Raw genomic sequence first — 23796 nt, 5'->3', positions numbered from 1 at the left:
ACCACATATTGGTAATCCGTGCACATGCATAAGGGCTTAAAGTACGTATGGCAATGGGATACAGTCTCAAACAAACAGTCACTTTTTCTATATCAAAGTCTTATGTGTGGACTCAATGCATTTGTTGGCTAGCACATCTTAGTTATCTTTAATAAAACTCTTCTTCCTATTTGAATAATAGAGTTTTATTTTCTTTTGAAAACAGAAAGATTCGTCAAGTTTCTTAAGTGAGGAATCCTGTGAAAATATTTATACATTTAGTTATTATGCATTTTTATAGTAGAGGAAGTAAATTGTGAGCAACTTATTCCGTATGATGAGGCTTTACAAGACCCTATAACGTGTTGGGCGGTGACGCTGCGCGTCATCAACTACCTTAGACTTATAACCTGCCAGTTTTCTCGATATTAACAACTTCACAACTTTGAATATGATTGAAGTCTATTACTGGCAATGAATATCCAGTCTACATGAACAAAGTACGAAATAACAAATAATATGTGCGAAACGCATAATGTAGTAGCCAAAACTATTTAATGTATAGTGTTGCTAACGTTTACGACCAACCTAAGTAGGTCGACAGCATACTTAATTCCGAATGATGCAAACAATAGCAACATTAATTTATGCAATATTATTGAACCCATTTAACCAAAATATAATACAAGCCAACAATCGATTTATTACGGCAATTGAATTAACACTACAACGACAAACTTCTAATGCGAATTAACTCTTAAATAGCCGACTCGCAATGATCAGAAATAACGAAATAATACTAAACAAACAAGAATATGAGAAGACAAGATCGATACAAGATTTTGTTTACGTCAACATGCCTATTTTCTTCCCTCGAACAGAAGATGAAATTGCGTCTATGAGCGGTCAATCACCAAAAGTACAATCCCCGATAACTTTCAAAATAACTCCGGGTCAAATATATATATATATATATATACGGAATAAAACAATTAAACTTTGTCTGTAGATGAGGAAATGAATCTTGGTAGTAGTATATGTAACCAATTACACGCTTAAGATGGCCTAATAAGAGATGCTATTTGATATCATAACGAGTTTTTAATGTTTGCAGTAAGAGAGTACATTGTTTTACAACATATCATTCGATACAATAACGCATGCGGTGGATATCAATTTTAAACATTACATTAACGTCCATTACATTATACTAGTAGAGATTCCAACATGAGAGATGTACGATTCGACAACAACGATAAAACGCCGATATCAATATTTTAAAGCAGAAATTGTTTACATGCTATGTAATTATTATCCCAAGTGTGCAGTCCAAACTAGGTAAAGTAACAGTTTGAAAGCATTATTCATGCCACATAATTTTTCAGATTGAAAAAAACATATTTCAGATAATAAGAAATTATTGTTTTGGATCCAGATTCGTTTTTTAGTTTGAATACATTGCACACTGACGCTTATAATATTGGCGTTCGGTTAGAAAACTCATCGGGCTACTGTGGGTGGCTTATTCTCGTTTCTATTCGTGCGGTTCGGAATCAGCATTGCTCATACTTAACGAGGCTAATACTGTGAAAAGCAAAAAATAATTTTCATATCAGTATTTCGACCTACTTTTTTTTTTCTTGAATAGATTAAAAAGTTTATTATCTTGGAAATATCAGTCTACATCTAGCCGATATCGATAGGAATACCGATACCAAATATTTTGCCGATATTACCGATACCCGATACCTATTTCCGAAAGCCTTTTAATTTCGTTTGACCAGCACTGACTGTACAACGACATTGGTGTTTGTTTTAAGCAGAAGGTAGAAAACTCATTTTAACTATTCCAAACCGAAATTGAAATAAATGAAAATCCAATATACCGCAATTAATGATAAAATAAAACAAGTAAACAATGCACGATAGTAATATGAACATTCGTTAAAAATTAATATTCAAGCCAGACGATATTATCGCTAAATGAACCTAGCATATTGGGTTAGTTTAGCTGTCCTCATGTTTCAACTTAAAATTATTCTAATTTGAATCAAGCATTAAAACTGGAATCAAGTTAAAGTAATAAAAACAGGGCTATTTGACAAACTACGTATGGTACAACGGCGTTACAGTGTCATGTCCTTGGGATACCAAAACAAGTTTATAAATGTCCACCTATTATAAAAAGTCCTCGTGTTACGTGCTTTCAAATCTATCAATTTATTACACTTTATCAAAGAGTTAGAAGTAACCATTTCATTAATTTCAACAAAAAAAAAACGAATGCAGATTTCAAATTTTTAAATCATTCTTAACCCGAACTCTACCCCAAGCTGGACATCTGATATTTTGTCATTTTGAAGATGGCGGGTGTGTTTTCCCAAATCTCTCATTTTTCTTAAGAAACATTCTCAATTGTGGTAATATACTTGAATCAATAAGTTTTTTCAAAAATATTGAACTATTTCGAACTTTTCCGACTTAGCGGGGAATAATTTAAAGATTCCATTAAATCGAGCACTAATATAAAAATCTTATTCAACAAAAAGTTGTGGTGGCACAATGTGGTATTCGAAGACGGTAAATTTTACAAAAATTTATTAATTTCAGAAGAATATTTAATTATTTCGATCTAATTTCGACTTGGGGGTTAAAATTTGAATGTAGCAGTAATTTTTCGAACTATGTCATTATGTGAACTATGTCAAGTTTTGGGTTTATAAATGACAAAAAATATAATTCGATATGAATTGGATATATATTTCAGCAAATCGATTTTTACCTGTCTGTTTCTACTCTCGCGAAATGGCAAGTGATTTTTCAAATTCTAGTTAACCTTAACTTTTCGGAGCCTGTCGAAAACATGCGCTATCCTGAAAGCGCTCGCCAAACCACATTGTACCGAACAGTTGAAATTAGGAGCCCAATCCTAACTTTATAAAGGGGAAGCCTAATTTCGTGCAAGGTTATGGAAAATGAAAAAATTCATCTTGAAAATCTTAGGTTTTCCATAACAGCCCAAGATGTTTCAAAGTCATAAGCAGAAAGCATCTAAGGGCACTATCGTATAAGCACAAACACCCAAGCGCGCGACATCCGTGAAGATGACGGGTCCACTAAAACGTACAACTGCGCACACTATACAATTAGCAAAGCTAATTTATAAGTTGTTGAACGTGTAAGTTTAAATATCTGAGATGAACTCTAATTAAATTTGCATCATTTGAGGACGATGTGATAAAAAAGTGCCATAATAAAAAAAAAACAGTTTTAAATTTAAAGGACCCTCGTCGAAATCCTGGAACAGCTCCAACGAACACCAAAAACTCGATTGAACCCTGGTTAAAACTACTGTTCTAGACTATTGAAAAACTAACAAAACGCTATGGCGAAGAAACAAACCCATAAAATATGAATATAACAAATACTATAAAATGAGGCCCGACCAATTGAATACAACCGCAAATGCCCCGTTGACAGTATTATAACCCCTCATTGCTGACGACTGGCACATACATACTTCGATACTTGCCATCGATAGCAGAACGCCCGAAAAGAAACATAACCCGTGTATTTTCAGAAATTAGGTATACGAAATTACCAAAGCACCAAAATTTATAGCATACCGTCTAAAAACTTAACACCTGCCCGTGAACTAGCGTGTGGAAACCATTGCATTACATGACTTCACGAAATTATATCAATGAAATTGTGCGAAATATTTTGGACATCTTGTGAGGATAATTCAAATATTTGCAGCTCTTCTTGACTAGCGGGATTTAACATGATATATCAGTTTATACCTGACAAAATATGAATTGAAAGATTTATAAGATTACATACTTGCTCTTTACTCTTTAGACTATATAGGCTTCCATCTCAATCCGTGATGCACCAGACTATTAACAATGTCGATTCCGTTTGATGCAATGACTCTTTCAAGCAGTGTTTTAGAAAACTGAAAATAAATATATAGTTTCATTATCAAGTATTGGATTTATAAATCACAAAAAATGCTGTTTAGCAGAGGTGAAGCAAAAGTAAGCTTATATTAAAATACATAAAAAAAATCAATTTAATGTCATGATCATGTGTATACCGAGTCTATCTAACTTTAGGTGAAACAAAATTTTGTTGACCTAAGACACTATCAAGTTATTTAAATCACAAAAAATTCTTTTTTGACAAAAATACAGAGAAGAGATATAGTTGTTCGAACTATGTCATTATCAATCTTTGAAATTGTAATTAACAGGGACACAGAGAAGCTAAGCTTATACTAGAAGTTTAAAAAAATAAATTATTAATTTTTCGTTTATTCTAAAAGTATTTGCTGAATTCCACGAAAATTACAATTTGTTCTTAAGTTGAATGATCTGTCAGTGCATTATATTGTATTTCATGATATAAATATTGACCAGTCAATTATTTACTAGTTCAATGGTTTTCAAACGGTGGGGCGCGCCTCACAAAGGAACGTAAACATTTCAAGGGGACGTGAAGCTGATTGATGAAACTTAAAAAAAGCCTAAAATCTTGTCCGCCTTATTTTCCTAATTTATTTCATTATTTACATTCCTTCCACGTATTTGCAACGTGCTTCTTGACAAAAACTTCCGTCCTAACTATTTGTGTTTTTGTAGCACATCGTTAACTAGTTAGCGCGAGACTTGAGAAATTCCAAACTTGGGCGGCTTGAAATGTTTGTGTGCCACAGGCATTGTGCGTTATATTTACCTTAATATTCAGATCCTCTTTTCTTTTTCTTTCCAACAACTAAAAATATATATTTCATCAAATAATTTTCAATAAGTTACATTAGCCACAGGAATTGTAGATATTATACATTCATTATAAGAACATAACATATTAGTACTCGAAATAAACCATGAAGAAATAGGAAATATATTTCTAGATTTGAGAACTTATGGACATGAAAGCATGGGTTCTAGGAACACTACCAATGAAAGTCTATAAGTTATTTACGGCTATATTAAATTATAGGAAATTTAATTTTAGGACACGAACCATATGGTTAAACCAGTACCAATGGGTGTGGGATTTAAGGTTCTTACACTTATATGTTATTGTTATTTGAAATACAATTCAACTTACAACGCTCAACAGAATATCAATAAGGGTTTCAACAGACAAGGGGGTTAACTACGTTAATACCCTCTGTCAGATCCACATACATAGTATGGTACTTCGCGTGACTTACCATTTGTGGTGAAAACGGGTTTCAAGATTAATAAAAAAAGGGTATGTGATATGGTATACAGAATGATAAGGACTGTGCTTGTAACGAAGTTAGACATGTTAGCATAGGTACGATAAACAATTTTAGAGTCGTAATATTTAGTATTAGTATTATAATATTAATGGTGTTTTACAGTCAATGTTCTATAGTAAAGTCGTATATTTCACGAAAAAGAGACTCCAGCCGTGACGCAAAGTGCGAATCGTATAAATAGCGTTGATTTCAAAATCGCCATTCAGATGTGTAAAATTGTTGACGGACTCAGACAGGTAAACAATAACATTAACTTCTTTATAATGACTTATTATTGGTTTAGCATGTATTTTCAGTCATACATATCATCCCTGGGGCTGTGTTGTATTGATAAATTTGATTTCGACTGCACCATACTTGGCAGAGGTATCGAGAACGTAAAATTAATGGAAATTTTCACGCGTAACAGCGCGCATCAGAATGTTTACGGATTTCTACGCGCATTTCCGTCGGCAAAAGTATATTTTTTTGCATTGAGGGGCGTGTGAACTAATAATTAGAGGTGTGACGTCATCAAAATCGTCAATTGAAGCCTTGAACTTAAAAATTCTGTAAATACAATCGTGAATGTTAGAGTAACCATTCTTGCTATAATATTGGTTTTGGTGTTGTTCTGTTGGAAAATAACACAAGAAAACGTTGAAATAAAATTAATTAATTAGGAATAATTATTAACCCTCTACTAGACACAAAATCTCGCATATTCAATAGAAATTTTTTTTTGGTGAGTGCGTTTTACATATATTGCTGAATAGAGCTCTATCACACGCTAATAAAAAGCCATGAGTGAAGCTTTAGGGCCTAATGGTTTACAAAAAATAACCCATGTAAAATGGCACCAGACCGACCGGTTGGGGAGGGTTAATACAGCGTCATACATAGATACATACACGCATGAATATAAGATATGAACTCTCGCACTTAATAACAGCGCATTAGGGATATTGCCAGCTTAACCTGCTTCTAACACTTATCAATATGAACCGTATGGTTATTTGGACTACCAAGGATTGCCAGCTTCGAACACTTATCAATATGAATCGTATGGGTACTTAGACTAACAAGAATCTCCAGCTTTGAACGCTTATCAATATGAACCGTATGGTTACTTGGACTAACAAGAATTGCCAGCTTTGAACACTTATCCATATGAATCGTATGGTTACCTGGACTAACAAGAATTGCCAGCTTCGAACACTTATCAATATGAATCGTATGGTTACTCAGATTACCAAGGATTGCTAGCTTTGAACACTTATCAATGGGAAAGTATGGTTACTTGGACTACCAAAGATTGCCAGTTTCGAACACTTATTAACATGAATTGTATGGTTACTGGGAGTAACAAGGATTGCCAGCTTCGAACACATATCAACATGAAACGTATGGTTATTGGTTACTGGGCATAAGTCGGGCGTAGAGGATTTACGTCTACATTGGTGCAATTGGCCTAATTTATATATTATCTTTATTGAAAATTTCAGTTTGGGACACGAAGTGCATGGTTAACCAGCACCGAAGGTAGTAAGATCCACGGTTATATTAATGTACTTGATTAGACTCACTCCAATATTATCAGTATTGAAAATTTATTGCGATTCTGGATTGGAACATGAATGACATGGTTTTTAACTGTTTACTACCAGGTGGTATAAACCAGTTAATCGTTTAACGAGCCTACAATTTAAATATATTTAGACGAATGATAACACGCAAAAAAGTTGATGCTGAGTCCACTGTGCAGGGGTTCAATACCGCAGAAAATATTTAAATGCTCCTTCACAATGCTTCTTGAAATGCAATGAAATAAGGAAATAAAATTCATATGTTATATTCGATAGATGCATCAATGCGTGATTTTTATAAAGATGCATCTTATAATTTGACAAACCATGCAAAAATGCAAAAGGCAGAAACCTGGATTCCTTCAGTTACGACCTCTTTTATGGTGGAGAAGGGGTTTGTAACAAAACAAGTGCTATCAAAACAAAGAAATTGTCAGTCGATCAGTAAAAAGGGTGATTTGAAATTGTGGCTGACGAAAATGTCACCAAAAATTTAAAAAAATTCTCTGGAAGACCACAAAGCTAATATATTTCATTGAAAACACTGTAGACTATGATTTATCTTGTTTATCTGTTCTGTATTATATTCGTTTCTGACCTCAAATGTTTTTGTAAACGGGGTGGCGATGAAGTTGTATATTTTACTGTATATATTATTGCGACTAAAAAGTTTGGGAAACCATGATAATATACAGTTACATTTCTGAGCTTAGTCGGATTCTTTTTTATAGTATGATACTATTTTGCGGTAAAAACAAGTTTTGCTCATAAGATTAAACAAGTAAATTCTACACAGAATAATAAGGACCATTTTATCAATAACGTAATACTTGTATGAATAAAACAGAAGAAATAGAGACATGGTTTATCCGCAAAACCCTTGTAGTTATTCTATTTCATCATTTATATAGAAGTATACACATAATACCCTAACATATCAGTACCAGCAATCAACGATATAGCAATAGGAAATGCATTTCTAAATGCAGACAATTATGAACATGAAGGGACTATTACCAATAGGATTTACGGCTATATTGATACGTTACAGCAGTGGTTCTCAAAGTGCATGGGCGTCGAAATTTTTTTTTCCTTTTTTGCGGAATCTCTTTTGGGCGCATAGAAAAAGTAATATTACAAGCGTGGAAACGATACTATACAAGAAGTCCAAAAACGCAAGTATGACAAAGGCTAGATTGATTTTGGATCGTTTAAGTAGAAAAGCTCCGTGGTTTCTGTTGCAACTGGGGATGCAATGTTACTAAATGCCGTTTGGGCTTATTAGATAACATGTTTCACTGGCCGAAATCTTGCATCAACAATACATTGCTGCTTTTTTTCGCCGTTTTTGAACGGGAATTGTTTTAAAAAGAAATTTTAATTCTGAAAATGTAATGGGGTATTGGATTTCCTTCAACAAGGATTATCCTTCCTTGGTAAAAAATGCGTTGTGATCCCTTTTGGGACTTCGTATTCATGTGAAGCAGGTTTTTCGACCATGGCCGTAATACACACAAAATATCGATCTCGAGTAAATGTTGAGAGGGAAATGCGTGCGGCTCTCATAATTCTTACCAAGGTTCAGTGACAATTGTAAAAAGTGGTTAAATGCAATTTCATTGACTTTGAAAACTCATTGCAAAGAAGGTCCTTCATTGAAAGGTATTAAGGCGGTTTTCACGAGGAGTCGCAACTTGAGCATATTTTTTGGAGGCCGCCACAATACAAAGAAGTGTGAGAACCACTGCGTTACAGTATTGCCACTAGAAAGGATATTTTAGTTTGGGGCTTGCATGCCGTGGTTAACCAGTGCGAAATGGTATAGACTTCACATTGATACACTCGGTTGGACGTACTTATATAACATCGTTATTGGAAAGCTAATGTAATTCTGGCTTGGAACACGAATGGCACGGTTAACTGGTTAGTACCATGGTCATAGACCATGGTAATTTCAAATTACATATATGAGATTAGCCAGATTGGCTCATAAAATTAAATCAATAAATCCTATGCAGGATAATAATGACTATGCTATCAATGAAGAAGGCAGTATACGTATAAATATGACACAGGATATATAGACATCCTTGGATCCGCAAAACTCAGTGTGTACACAATTTAATTCATCATACATGGAAATGAGTTGCCATGTTTTAGAATTGATGATTTCTCTTATATATTATTATTGATACAATGCTGTTCTAGCAGTTAGCTAGACGTTTTTAAGGAAGGGTTCAAAGAGAAATCCATAACTGGTACTGGTACTTACTGGTACTGGTACTTATATCTCAAGAAGATAAAAAAAAACAGTTCATAAGTATAGTAAAGCTATGAAATTTGTTTTTCGGAATTGTGGTGATTACAAGGTTTGTTATGAGAATGCTCGCCACACTTCAAAAATATTTAGCTAGCAATAAGCTACAAATAACAAATAGTATGTTTCATTCAAAAATACTTTGAAAATACGAGGATGGAATGTAAATATCCAAAAAATGCACAATTAGGTCCAACAAACGAAAAAAATAGATTTGATCAGCTACATGCCCCCTCAAAAATTGTCTATGCCCATTTTGCAAGGCGTGCCCCACCGTTTGAAAACCATTGCCCCAGTGAATAATTGCTGATACTTTTTTAATGCTAAATTACAGTTTTTTGGGGTAGATTATTAGGTTTCATGCTGAAGAAGAAATGAATACGGGTCCGGTTCTAAAAAACTTTGCCATATGAAATTATGAGCGCACATTGGTGCCTAAACTAACAGCATTACTGCAAACACAAGGGGAAAAGTTCGTTCTCAGAAATGAAAAAAATCTGACAAAATTTGGAACAAAGTAATGCAATTTTTAACCCGAATATTGGGCGGTAATATGACAAAAACAAGATTTTTCAATATGGTAAGCTGGAGTGAATATTCAAATATTAGATGCAAACAGCTAATTTTCAAAGAGATGCTAAAATTGTACATAATTCTGCCTAAAACGCAGCTATTAAACATGTACAACGATACTTCAAATCCCCTGACGAAAATTTCTCCTATGGTCTATTAGTGCAGATGTTCTCAAAGTGGTTGGTGAGAGAAACTTAGGTGCTCCGCGAGCCATTCGATTACTTATTAAAATAATGACTTGGCTAATTTTGTGACTGTCAAAAGAAGTAATAACATCATTAATAAAATTTGACACCAGTAGCGTCGAAATATGACAACGAGCGTAAATTCAAATGTGACATTATCTATAAGTAGGATCGCAGTGGATAAAAAGCTTTTTCTCGAGTAAAATATTCAATTCATAGCCGGTGCAAGCATTTAAAATGTTTTGTGATAGTAATTTAATGTTGTTCTCGTTACTCGAATTTTAGTCGAGAAAACTTTTATGATTATTGAAATGAAAAATCACTATTTAAAAACTGCATATAATACGTCCCAAACTGCCAACTATAAGTAGACCGGAATCGTATTTTAAGGTTAGTCAAATTTGATTTGTTTTTTCAGCACTCAAAATTATTTTAAAGGTATGGACAAAATACGAACGATTGTAATTTAAAATATTGCAAAAAAAAATTGATCGATATATTTTGCATCAATTATCTTATATATCGTCACATACCGAGAAAAAGACGTATTGGGGTCCATCGGTAGTTTTAAAATAGACAAAAGGTACATCGCGCAAACAATTTACAGTGTTTCGATTTCAGTTACTATATTGTATAGTTGTACACATTTTGAAGAAATCCTAACATAACACAAATTTACAAAGTCTAAAACGCGTTTTCAATCTGCTACGAGACTGCTAAAACAAAACTTATGGTGAAATCTTCCGTTTTAGATTTTAGTTTTAATATTTTATAATGCCGCTTTTCAATCAAGAAATTGGTTTGCGGATTCACCTCTTTATCATTTATTCTTAGCTTCACTTCACCGATTTTTATAATATAGTATTCTAACTTGTTTCGCACACTGAACTCTTAAATCCGCACAAGAAAAAAAAAGTTATCGTCGTCCTCGTAGATTGTAGAACAATACACGCATATGCCAAAAAAAATTTGTGATTCAGAGAGAATAAGCACATAAGTTGTTTAATAAAAACACGTCACGCTGACAAAAACTATCGGCGATTCTACCAAAATGCCATCGCGTACGTTATTAGGACTTTTTCAGTATTCCAAAAACAACAGAAGGGTGTTCGACCCCAAATTTGATATTTTGTTTTATGAGTTTACAGCCTTAATATATTTAATTTATCTATAAAATTTAGATTTATTTATGTCTGGTATTAAGCCTATTAAAAATGTCTAGCATTTAAATTAGGTAAAGTATTTACACTAACTTAGGAATAGTAATAGATAACAATTTCAAAATTTATTGTGGGATCCGTGAATAATGGTGATGAGTGTAAATTAGGAACATTCAAAAGAATTTGATAACATACTTGCTCTTTAGATTCGAAGCAGTTTCAGAAAGCTGAAATTTATATGAAATAATAAAATGTAGATAAATTTTGTATAAAATTAATTTGAATTAATATAGTTGTTCGAACTCTGTCATTATTAGGTTTTAAGTTTATAAGTTACAGAAAATGTAATTTGACAGGAGCACAGAGAAGCTATGCTTATACTTTAGCATAGTGGTTCCCAACCCCAGTTCGCGGTCTCAAAAGAGTCCGCGGAGCGTTTGAATAAGTCCGCAACGAGCCAGAAATTCACTGCGGGCTGCAAATGAAATCTGCGATATTTATCTATCAGCCAATTTACGATTTACGTTAGAATTTACATAAAACATAAAAGGGAAGTTTATTCAAATATCATTATTCGAGTAAATATTTACTGGTTAATGAGTAGGACTGGGCATATACTTCAATATTCAACTATTAGAATAGCAATTTACTATTCGAAAATTTGGTAACAGGTGACGCGTCGCTTAATCAAACGATTGGATTTCACAACTCACTTACGGATTTCCGACGAAAACACACGCTTCGATAGAGTTCGCGAGTTCGAACAACGAAAAATAATTTTTTATTTCTGGCAAAATTTCGGGTGCTGCCGTAGTATACGTACGTACCAGGGCATTTTTTCTTAGGATTCTTTGCCCTACATTGGTACGTACAGTACTGGAGCGCCGTAGGTGTTGTACGAACAGCTCAGATTTGACGAATTCACAAAAATACGAATAAAAATATAATCGGGCACTTACCCACTTTGATATTTTCTGAGTAGTATTGCTTTTATTTCGTCAACACAATTGCAGATTAAAATCATCACAATTAACTTAATAGTCAAGCAAGATGATGAATATGTATTTTTGATTTACTAATAAACTTTAAATATTTATTTAATAAGTACTAAATCAAGTTGTACTTTCTGAAACTTTATAGCAGAAAGTAGGATTTTTCTAACGGCGATAACAAATTCGCAAGATCTCAAAAAATATGTATCGAAACTCAATATAATCGGGCAATATATTCGCACATTATTATTTTCGCCGATTGCCGTGGCAGTTTAAAAAGTAATGCTTTCATCTTGTCGTAAGTCGACGCAACCGCGAGTTACCATGAACACAATTAAATTAAAATAGAAAGACATTTTGAATTCTTGTCGTTGTCATGGACTGAATATTGTGTGATAGAAACGGTCATTATACTATATACTACATATATAGTATACTGCATATATAATGTAATGCAATATTGTGTCTCGACTATTGGGTGGGAACGAAAAAAGCCTAATTTTATTTCTAAAAAATGACCTCCGCCTTATTCACTGGGCCGACTTAATAGCCAGAATAAAACGGTAGTTGTGCGAATCATGTTATTATGAAATTTTAAGGTTGTAATTTATAGAAAATTTCTTTTGACAGACGAAACAAAACTAAGCTTATACTCAATATATTAAAAGTAATAATTTGTCTATAGATTTCCCTAAATAAATACAATATATCATTTATTTATAGATATGTAAATTGAAAGATTTCAAATGATTTGGTTACATACTTGCTCTTCAGACTTGTTAGGCCTCCATCTCACTCAGTGATGAAAACCTGGCGCTTGACGAATTTCTTTTGGTGCAATAATAAATTGTCCTGTTTCAAAACGCTGAAAATCAATTTATATGTCGTGATTTTGTGTAAGCCAATTCTAAATTTGAATTACACTAAATTTTGTTGAGCAAACTATGGCTTATTCATGTAGTTAATTCACACAAATGGTATTTGACAGAGACACTGCAAAGCTATGCTTATGTTAAAATGATAGTTAGTTAAAATGATAGGTTAGTGTATCATATTGTACCTCATTTTGTATTCTTAAAGTAAGACTCTTTTCTGAATATTTTCTTCAAAAATATACGTAAGTTTTAATATAATACGTAACGGGTAAATTTCGACATTTAATTATATAAAATCCAAAACTTAGAAAATTTAGACGAATAAAATTTCTTCAGCGACTGTCATTAAATTTCAAATATATACTTTATAACATATCAGGTGTAGTTTTCAAATTGCAAATATTAAAATAACAATAAAATACCCATTGTAGTTTTATAACTGTTTCATGGAGTATATGACTAATTACCTCTGATCAGTAACTTGTAGCATTATCACATTGTTCACGGTTGAGATCGCAAACTGGGGATCGCTATCAAGCAGGGAAGCGCGCAACGAATTTTAGGGGTCGCAAAGAGTACACCAATTTGATACAAGGTAATATATTTATAGTACTGTTATGGACTTCTGCTTCGAAATACAATTATTAAAACTTGTGCAAAATCTAAATCTTACAATTTCGAGAGAAAACACGCGATCAAATAAGTGGCATAACAATGCTGACTCTGATCGTAAGACCCGAGACGCGGTGCGCTCGCATCGAATTGTTTAGCATTTTAAACAAAAGCAGTGGTATACAGGAATCAATAGGCGTCGAAAGTAGAATAAAATGTTCAAATAATATTTACTTGTAATATTCCCCGTTCGTTACTTTGTGCCTTTGAATCTTTAACCTTTAGTATTTCTGCACCTGAAAAAAAAGTCGAGTTATTGATAAATAAACTGTCGCAGAACTGTAGCTAGCATATTCAATGGACAGTGGGGGCTGAATATATCGGATCTTTTGCACAAAGCTCCCGCCGCGTTTTAAAATGACATATTAGTAATTATCCATTTGGGATTAGGAATGATTTAAAAATTTGAAGTTCCAGCGCAATCTGCATTTCTAATTTTAACTGGATAATTACTAATTCTCTTATGTTGAACGTTGTAGGGTCTTTGTACAAAGATCGACTCTATACACAATAATATATTAAAGTTAAAAGGCTACGGCGAATCTCTATTAAATCATGGATTTTGCGCTACATTTGCGAAAGTTTTGAAAGTTATGCATCACATTCATGTAAAACGTACCATGTTGCATGCAGCTTACGTAGTTATGTAGATCAGTGTATTACGTTTAAGTTTCTTGTAATGATAAGTTTATGTATTGCCACATAGCTTTTAAGTTTGGCCTATTTGTGAGGAAACGATGAAACCCGCTGTTAGTGAGTTCGACACAAAAGAGAATCACCCATCAATAATTACTGGTTAATGAGTGGGACTGGGCATATACTTCAATATTCAACTATTAAAATAGCAATATACTATTCGAAAATTTGGTAACAGGTGACGCGTCGCTTAATCAAACGATTGGATTTCACAACTCACTTACGGACTTCCGACGAAAACACACGCTTCGATAGAGTTCGCGAGTTCGAACAACGAAAAATAATTTTTTATTTCTGGTAGGTGTCAATGGTGGCAACCCAAATTTTCTAAATTGAAAAGCGCTGATACAAAATACAAAAAATAAAACAGATAGCACCGTAAGTTTTGCTTCATGGTCGTCCGAGACCGATTAATAACGCTTTTTTAGACATTACAAATTGCAAAAATTCGGTTGCTGCCGTAGTATACGTACGTACCAGGGCATTTTTTCTTAGGATTCTTTGCCCTACATTGGTACGTACAGTATTGGAGCGCCGTAGGTGTTGTACGAACAGCTCAGATTTGACGAATTCACAAAAATACGAATCAAAACAAAATATAATCGGGCACTTAACCACTTTGATATTTTCTGAGTAGTATTGCTTTTATTTCGTCAACACAATTGCAGATTAAAATCATCACAATTAACTTAATAGTCAAGCAAGATGATGAATATGTATTTTTGATTTACTAATAAACTTTAAATATCTATTTAATAAGTACTAAATCAAGTTGTACTTTCTGAAACTTCATAGCAGAAAGTAGGATTTTCCTAACGGCGATAACAAATTCGCAAGATCGCAAAAAATATGTATCGAAACGCAATATAATCGGGCAATATATTCGCACATTATTATGTTCGCCGATTGCCGTGGCATTTTAAAAAATTCATGCTTTCATCTTGTCGTAAGTCGACGCAACCGCGAGTTACCATGAACACAATTAAATTAAAATAGAAAGACATTTTGAATTCTTGTCGTTGTCATGGACTGAATATTGTGTGATAGAAACGGTCATTATACTATATACTACATATATAATATAGTATACTGCATATATAATGTAATGCAATATTGTGTCTCGACTATTGGGTGGGAACGAAAAAAGCCTAATTTTATTTCTAAAAAATGACCTCCGCCTTATTCACTGGGCCGACTCAATAGCCAGAATAAAACGGTAGTTGTGCGAATCATGTTATTATGAAATTTTGAGGTTGTAATTTATAGAAAATTTCTTTTGACAGACGAAACAAAACTAAGCTTATACTCAATATATTAAAAGTAATAATTTGTCTATAGATTTCCCTAAATAAATACAATATATCATTTATTTATAGATATGTAAATTGAAAGATTTCAAATGATTTAGTTACATACTTGCTCTTCAGACTTGTTAGGCCTCCATCTCACTCCGTGATGAAAACCTGGCACTTGACGAATTTCTTTTGGTGCAATAATAAATTGTCCTGTTTTAAAACGCTGAAAATCAATTTATATGTCGTGATTTTGTGTAAGCTAATTTTAAATTTGAATTAAACTAAATTTTGTTGAGCAAACTATGGCATATTCATGTAGTTAATTCACACAAATGGTATTTGACAGAGACACTGCAAATCTATGCTTATGTTAAAATGATAGTTAGTTAAAATGATAGGTTAGTGTATCATATTGTACCTCATTTTGTATTCTTAAAGTAAGACTCTTTTCTGAATATTTTCTTCAAAAATATACGTAAGTTTTAATATAATACGTAACGGGTAAATTTCGACATTTAATTTTATAAAATCCAAAACTTAGAAAATTTAGACGAATAAAATTACTTCAGCGATTGTCATTAAATTTCAAATATATACTTTATAACATATCAGGTGTAGTTTTCAAATTGCAAATATTAAAATAACAATAAAATACCCATTGTAGTTTTATAACTGTTTCATGGAGTATATGACTAATTACCTCTGATCAGTAACTTGTAGCATTATCACATTGTTCACGGTTGGGATCGCAAACTGGGGATCGCTATCAAGCAGGGAAGCGCGCAACGAATTTTAGGGGTCGCAAAGAGTACACCAATTTGATACATACAAGGTAATATATTTATAGTACAGTCATGGACTTCTGCTTCGAAATACAATTATTAAAACTTGTGCAAAATCTAAATCTTACAATTTCGAGAGAAAACACGCGATCAAATAAGTGGCATAACAATGCTGACTCTGATCGTAAGACCCGAGACGCGGTGCGCTCGCATCGAATTGTTTAGCATTTTAAACAAAAACAGTGGTATACAGGAATCAATAGGCGTCGAAAGTAGAATAAAATGTTCAAATAATATTTACTTGTAATATTCCCCGTTCGTTACTTTGTGCCTTTGAATCTTTAACCTTTAGTATTTCTGCACCTGAAAAAAAAGTTGAGTTATTGATAAATAAACTGTCGCAGAACTGTAGCTAGCATATTCAATGGACAGTGGGGGCTGAATATATCGGATCTTTTGCACAAAGCTCCCGCCGCGTTTTAAAATGACATATTAGTAATTATCCATTTGGGATTAGGAATGATTTAAAAATTTGAAGTTCCAGCGCAATCTGCATTTCTAATTTTAACTAGATAATTACTAATTCTCTTATGTTGAACGTTGGTAGGGTCTTTGTACAAAGATCGACTCTATACACAATAATATATTAAAGTTAAAAGGCTACGGCGAATCTCTATTAAATCATGGATTTTGCGCTACATTTGCGAAAGTTTTGAAAGTTATGCATCACATTCATGTAAAACGTACCATGTTGCATGCAGCTTACGTAGTTATGTAGATCAGTGTATTACGTTTAAGTTTCTTGTAATGATAAGTTTATGTATTGCCACATAGCTTTTAAGTTTGGCCTATTTGTGAGGAATCGATGAAACCCGCTGTTAGTGAGTTCGATACAAAAGAGAATCATCCATCAATAATTACTGGTTAATGAGTGGGACTGGGCATATACTTCAATATTCAACTATTAGAATAGCAATTTACTATTCGAAAATTTGGTAACAGGTGACGCGTCGCTTAATCAGACGATTGGATTTCACAACTCACTTACGGACTTCCGACGAAAACACACGCTTCGATAGAGTTCGCGAGTTCGAACAACGAAAAATAATTTTTTATTTCTGGTAGGTGTCAATGGTGGCAACCCAAATTTTCTAAATTGAAAAGCGCTGATACAAAATACAAAAAATAAAACAGAAAGCACCGTAAGTTTTGCTTCATGGTCGTCCGAGACCGATTAGTAACGCTTTTTTAGACATTACAAATTGCAAAAATTCGGGTGCTGCCGTAATATACGTACGTACCAGGGCATTTTTTCTTAGGATTCTTTGCCCTACATTGGTACGTACAGTACTGGAGCGCCGTAGGTGTTGTACGAACAGCTCAGATTTGACGAATTCACAAAAATACGGATCAAAACAAAATATAATCGACCACTTAACCACTTTGATATTTTCTGAGTAGTATTGCTTTTATTTCGTCAACACAATTGCAGATTAAAATCATCACAATTAACTTAATAGTCAAGCAAGATGATGAATATGTATTTTTGATTTACTAATAAACTTTAAATATCTATTTAATAAGTACTAAATCAAGTTGTACTTTCTGAAACTTCATAGCAGAAAGTAGGATTTTCCTAACGGCGATAACAAATTCGCAAGATCGCAAAAAATATGTATCGAAACTCAATATAATCGGGCAATATATTCGCAAATTATTATGTTCGCCGATTGCCGTGGCATTTTAAAAAAGTATTGCTTTCATCTTGTCGTAAGTCGACGCAACCGCGAGTTACCATGAACACAATTAAATTAAAATAGAAAGACATTTTGAATTCTTGTCGTTGTCATGGACTGAATATTGTGTGATAGAAACGGTCATTATACTATATACTACATATATAGTATACTGCATATATAATGTAATGCAATATTGTGTCTCGACTATTGGGTGGGAACGAAAAAAGCCTAATTTTATTTCTAAAAAATGACCTCCGCCTTATTCACTGGGCCGACTCAATAGCCAGAATAAAACGGTAGTTGTGCGAATCATGTTATTATGAAATTTTGAGGTTGTAATTTATAGAAAATTTCTTTTGACAGACGAAACAAAACTAAGCTTATACTCAATATATTAAAAATAATAATTTGTCTATAGATCTCCCTAAATAAATACAATATATCATTTATTTATAGACATGTAAATTGAAAGATTTCAAATGATTTAGTTACATACTTGCTCTTCAGACTTGATAGGCCTCCATCTCACTCAGTGATGAAAACCTGGCACTTGACGAATTTCTTTTGTTGCAATAATAAATTGTCCTGTTTTAAAACGCTGAAAATCAATTTATATGTCATGATTTTGTGTAAGCCAATTCTAAATTTGAATTACACTAAATTTTGTTCAGCAAACTATGGCATATTCATGTAGTTAATTCACACAAATGGTATTTGACAGAGACACTGCAAAGCTATGCTTATGTTAAAATGATAGTTAGTTAAAATGATAGGTTAGTGTATCATATTGTACCTCATTTTTTATTCTTAAAGCAAGACTCTTTTCTGAATATTTTCTTCAAAAATATACGTAAGTTTTAATATAATACGTAACGGGTAAATTTCGACATTTAATTTTATAAAATCCAAAACTTAGAAAATTTAGACAAATAAAATTTCTTCAGCGATTGTCATTAAATTTCAAATATATACTTTATAACATATCAGGTGTAGTTTTCAAATTGCAAATATTAAAATAACAATAAAATACCCATTGTAGTTTTATAACTGTTTCATGGAGTATATGACTAATTACCTCTGATCAGTAACTTGTAGCATTATCACATTGTTCACGGTTGGGATCGCAAACTGGGGATCGCTATCAAGCAGGGAAGCGCGCAACGAATTTTAGGGGTCGCAAAGAGTACACCAATTTGATACAAGGTAATATATTTATAGTACAGTCATGGACTTCTGCTTCGAAATACAATTATTAAAACTTGTGCAAAATCTAAATCTTACAATTTCGAGAGAAAACACGCGATCAAATAAGTGGCATAACAATGCTGACTCTGATCGTAAGACCCGAGACGCGGTGCGCTCGCATCGAATTGTTTAGCATTTTAAACAAAAACAGTGGTATACAGGAATCAATAGGCGTCGAAAGTAGAATAAAATGTTCAAATAATATTTACTTGTAATATTCCCCGTTCGTTACTTTGTGCCTTTGAATCTTTAACCTTTAGTATTTCTGCACCTGAAAAAAAAGTTGAGTTATTGATAAATAAACTGTCGCAGAACTGTAGCTAGCATATTCAATGGACAGTGGGGGCTGAATATATCGGATCTTTTGCACAAAGCTCCCGCCGCGTTTTAAAATGACATATTAGTAATTATCCATTTGGGATTAGGAATGATTTAAAAATTTGAAGTTCCAGCGCAATCTGCATTTCTAATTTTAACTGGATAATTACTAATTCTCTTATGTTGAACGTTGGTAGGGTCTTTGTACAAAGATCGACTCTATACACAATAATATATTAAAGTTAAAAGGCTACGGCGAATCTCTATTAAATCATGGATTTTGCGCTACATTTGCGAAAGTTTTGAAAGTTATGCATCACATTCATGTAAAACGTACCATGTTGCATGCAGCTTACGTAGTTATGTAGATCAGTGTATTACGTTTAAGTTTCTTGTAATGATAAGTTTATGTATTGTCACATAGCTTTTAAGTTTGGCCTATTTGTGAGGAATCGATGAAACCCGCTGTTAGTGAGTTCGATACAAAAGAGAATCATCCATCAATAATTACTGGTTAATGAGTGGGACTGGGCATATACTTCAATATTCAACTATTAGAATAGCAATTTACTATTCGAAAATTTGGTAACAGGTGACGCGTCGCTTAATCAAACGATTGGATTTCACAACTCACTTACGGACTTCCGACGAAAACACACGCTTCGATAGAGTTCGCGAGTTCGAACAACGAAAAATAATTTTTTATTTCTGGTAGGTGTCAATGGTGGCAACCCAAATTTTCTAAATTGAAAAGCGCTGATACAAAATACAAAAAATAAAACAGAAAGCACCGTAAGTTTTGCTTCATGGTCGTCCGAGACCGATTAGTAACGCTTTTTTAGACATTACAAATTGCAAAAATTCGGGTGCTGCCGTAATATACGTACGTACCAGGGCATTTTTTCTTAGGATTCTTTGCCCTACATTGGTACGTACAGTACTGGAGCGCCGTAGGTGTTGTACGAACAGCTCAGATTTGACGAATTCACAAAAATACGGATCAAAACAAAATATAATCGACCACTTAACCACTTTGATATTTTCTGAGTAGTATTGCTTTTATTTCGTCAACACAATTGCAGATTAAAATCATCACAATTAACTTAATAGTCAAGCAAGATGATGAATATGTATTTTTGATTTACTAATAAACTTTAAATATCTATTTAATAAGTACTAAATCAAGTTGTACTTTCTGAAACTTCATAGCAGAAAGTAGGATTTTCCTAACGGCGATAACAAATTTGCAAGATCGCAAAAAATATGTATCGAAACTCAATATAATCGGGCAATATATTCGCAAATTATTATGTTCGCCGATTGCCGTGGCATTTTAAAAAAGTATTGCTTTCATCTTGTCGTAAGTCGACGCAACCGCGAGTTACCATGAACACAATTAAATTAAAATAGAAAGACATTTTGAATTCTTGTCGTTGTCATGGACTGAATATTGTGTGATAGAAACGGTCATTATACTATATACTACATATATAGTATACTGCATATATAATGTAATGCAATATTGTGTCTCGACTATTGGGTGGGAACGAAAAAAGCCTAATTTTATTTCTAAAAAATGACCTCCGCCTTATTCACTGGGCCGACTCAATAGCCAGAATAAAACGGTAGTTGTGCGAATCATGTTATTATGAAATTTTGAGGTTGTAATTTATAGAAAATTTCTTTTGACAGACGAAACAAAACTAAGCTTATACTCAATATATTAAAAGTAATAATTTGTCTATAGATCTCCCTAAATAAATACAATATATCATTTATTTATAGACATGTAAATTGAAAGATTTCAAATGATTTAGTTACATACTTGCTCTTCAGACTTGATAGGCCTCCATCTCACTCAGTGATGAAAACCTGGCACTTGACGAATTTCTTTTGTTGCAATAATAAATTGTCCTGTTTTAAAACGCTGAAAATCAATTTATATGTCATGATTTTGTGTAAGCCAATTCTAAATTTGAATTACACTAAATTTTGTTCAGCAAACTATGGCATATTCATGTAGTTAATTCACACAAATGGTATTTGACAGAGACACTGCAAAGCTATGCTTATGTTAAAATGATAGTTAGTTAAAATGATAGGTTAGTGTATCATATTGTACCTCATTTTTTATTCTTAAAGTAAGACTCTTTTCTGAATATTTTCTTCAAAAATATACGTAAGTTTTAATATAATACGTAACGGGTAAATTTCGACATTTAATTTTATAAAATCCAAAACTTAGAAAATTTAGACAAATAAAATTTCTTCAGCGATTGTCATTAAATTTCAAATATATACTTTATAACATATCAGGTGTAGTTTTCAAATTGCAAATATTAAAATAACAATAAAATACCCATTGTAGTTTTATAACTGTTTCATGGAGTATATGACTAATTACCTCTGATCAGTAACTTGTAGCATTATCACATTGTTCACGGTTGGGATCGCAAACTGGGGATCGCTATCAAGCAGGGAAGCGCGCAACGAATTTTAGGGGTCGCAAAGAGTACACCAATTTGATACATACAAGGTAATATATTTATAGTACAGTCATGGACTTCTGCTTCGAAATACAATTATTAAAACTTGTGCAAAATCTAAATCTTACAATTTCGAGAGAAAACACGCGATCAAATAAGTGGCATAACAATGCTGACTCTGATCGTAAGACCCGAGACGCGGTGCGCTCGCATCGAATTGTTTAGCATTTTAAACAAAAACAGTGGTATACAGGAATCAATAGGCGTCGAAAGTAGAATAAAATGTTCAAATAATATTTACTTGTAATATTCCCCGTTCGTTACTTTGTGCCTTTGAATCTTTAACCTTTAGTATTTCTGCACCTGAAAAAAAAGTTGAGGTATTGATAAATAAACTGTCGCAGAACTGTAGCTAGCATATTCAATGGACAGTGGGGGCTGAATATATCGGATCTTTTGCACAAAGCTCCCGCCGCGTTTTAAAATGACATATTAGTAATTATCCATTTGGGATTAGGAATGATTTAAAAATTTGAAGTTCCAGCGCAATCTGCATTTCTAATTTTAACTGGATAATTACTAATTCTCTTATGTTGAACGTTGGTAGGGTCTTTGTACAAAGATCGACTCTATACACAATAATATATTAAAGTTAAAAGGCTACGGCGAATCTCTATTAAATCATGGATTTTGCGCTACATTTGCGAAAGTTTTGAAAGTTATGCATCACATTCATGTAAAACGTACCATGTTGCATGCAGCTTACGTAGTTATGTAGATCAGTGTATTACGTTTAAGTTTCTTGTAATGATAAGTTTATGTATTGCCACATAGCTTTTAAGTTTGGCCTATTTGTGAGGAAACGATGAAACCCGCTGTTAGTGAGTTCGATACAAAAGAGAATCATCCATCAACCTAGACTTCTGTATTTGGTTAATAATTCCAATTCGTATAGGCCCGAAAACCTCTAATTTACCACTTATACAATAGTAAAATGAAAGCAATATAATAGCAATGAAAAAATAGGTATAAAGAACATTTAGCTCACCTGAATATTGTTTCGAACTCACTGGCATAACCCACAGTCAGCCTATCCATACATCCTACACAAAATCAAACCTCATCTTACCACGAACATTTGTGACTGACTAAAAGCGATGTCGCTTGTGGCTTCCCGCGCAAAAACATTTGACGAAAAAAGCTAACTGATTGTTTGCAATCAAATGTTTTTAACTGATTACTTTAATTACTCCAGGTTGTCGTTACGAGCTGATCACGGTTCTGACGCGTGATCTCAAAGATGCAGAGTGCAAATGACGGTTGCGATTTGCTTCATACACCGTATAATACCTAGTTCACAGTAATATTCTCAGGATCTTTTGTACCAGGCCCCACCCCAAAACAACACCCCGCCAACGCTCGAATTAAATAGAAATATTAAATATTCAGTCAAGGTGAGAGATGTAGATTCAGCCGGGAATTCAAATTTTCAAATCGTTCCTAACCCAAAACCCTAACAGCATAATTACCTATTTTTTTTATTTTAAAACGTGTCAGGGGTGTTTATCTCAGATCACACATTTTTGCATCAGTGACGGGAGGTTAGTACAAAGAATCCAGCAAT

General features: G+C 33.2%; 1 long non-coding RNA gene across 1 annotated transcript; it reads right to left on the bottom strand.

The window, feature by feature from the left end:
- LOC144427109 (uncharacterized) lies at nucleotides 1-23295 on the bottom strand. Its single transcript, XR_013477746.1, has 12 exons — nucleotides 23221-23295; nucleotides 22474-22535; nucleotides 21512-21613; nucleotides 19578-19639; nucleotides 18620-18721; nucleotides 16686-16747; nucleotides 15724-15825; nucleotides 13786-13847; nucleotides 12828-12929; nucleotides 4717-4755; nucleotides 3823-3937; nucleotides 1-237 (listed from the first exon to the last, which is right to left on the bottom strand). It is a non-coding gene; the product is annotated as an uncharacterized LOC144427109 (long non-coding RNA).
- Between the last annotated feature and the right edge of the window lie 501 nt (nucleotides 23296-23796).

The sequence above is a fragment of the Styela clava genome, chromosome 9, assembly GCF_964204865.1.
Source record: "Styela clava chromosome 9, kaStyClav1.hap1.2, whole genome shotgun sequence".
Lineage (NCBI taxonomy): Eukaryota > Metazoa > Chordata > Ascidiacea > Stolidobranchia > Styelidae > Styela > Styela clava.
Note: the sequence above shows the minus strand (reverse complement) of the source record. Positions and strands in the feature narration are given on the sequence as shown.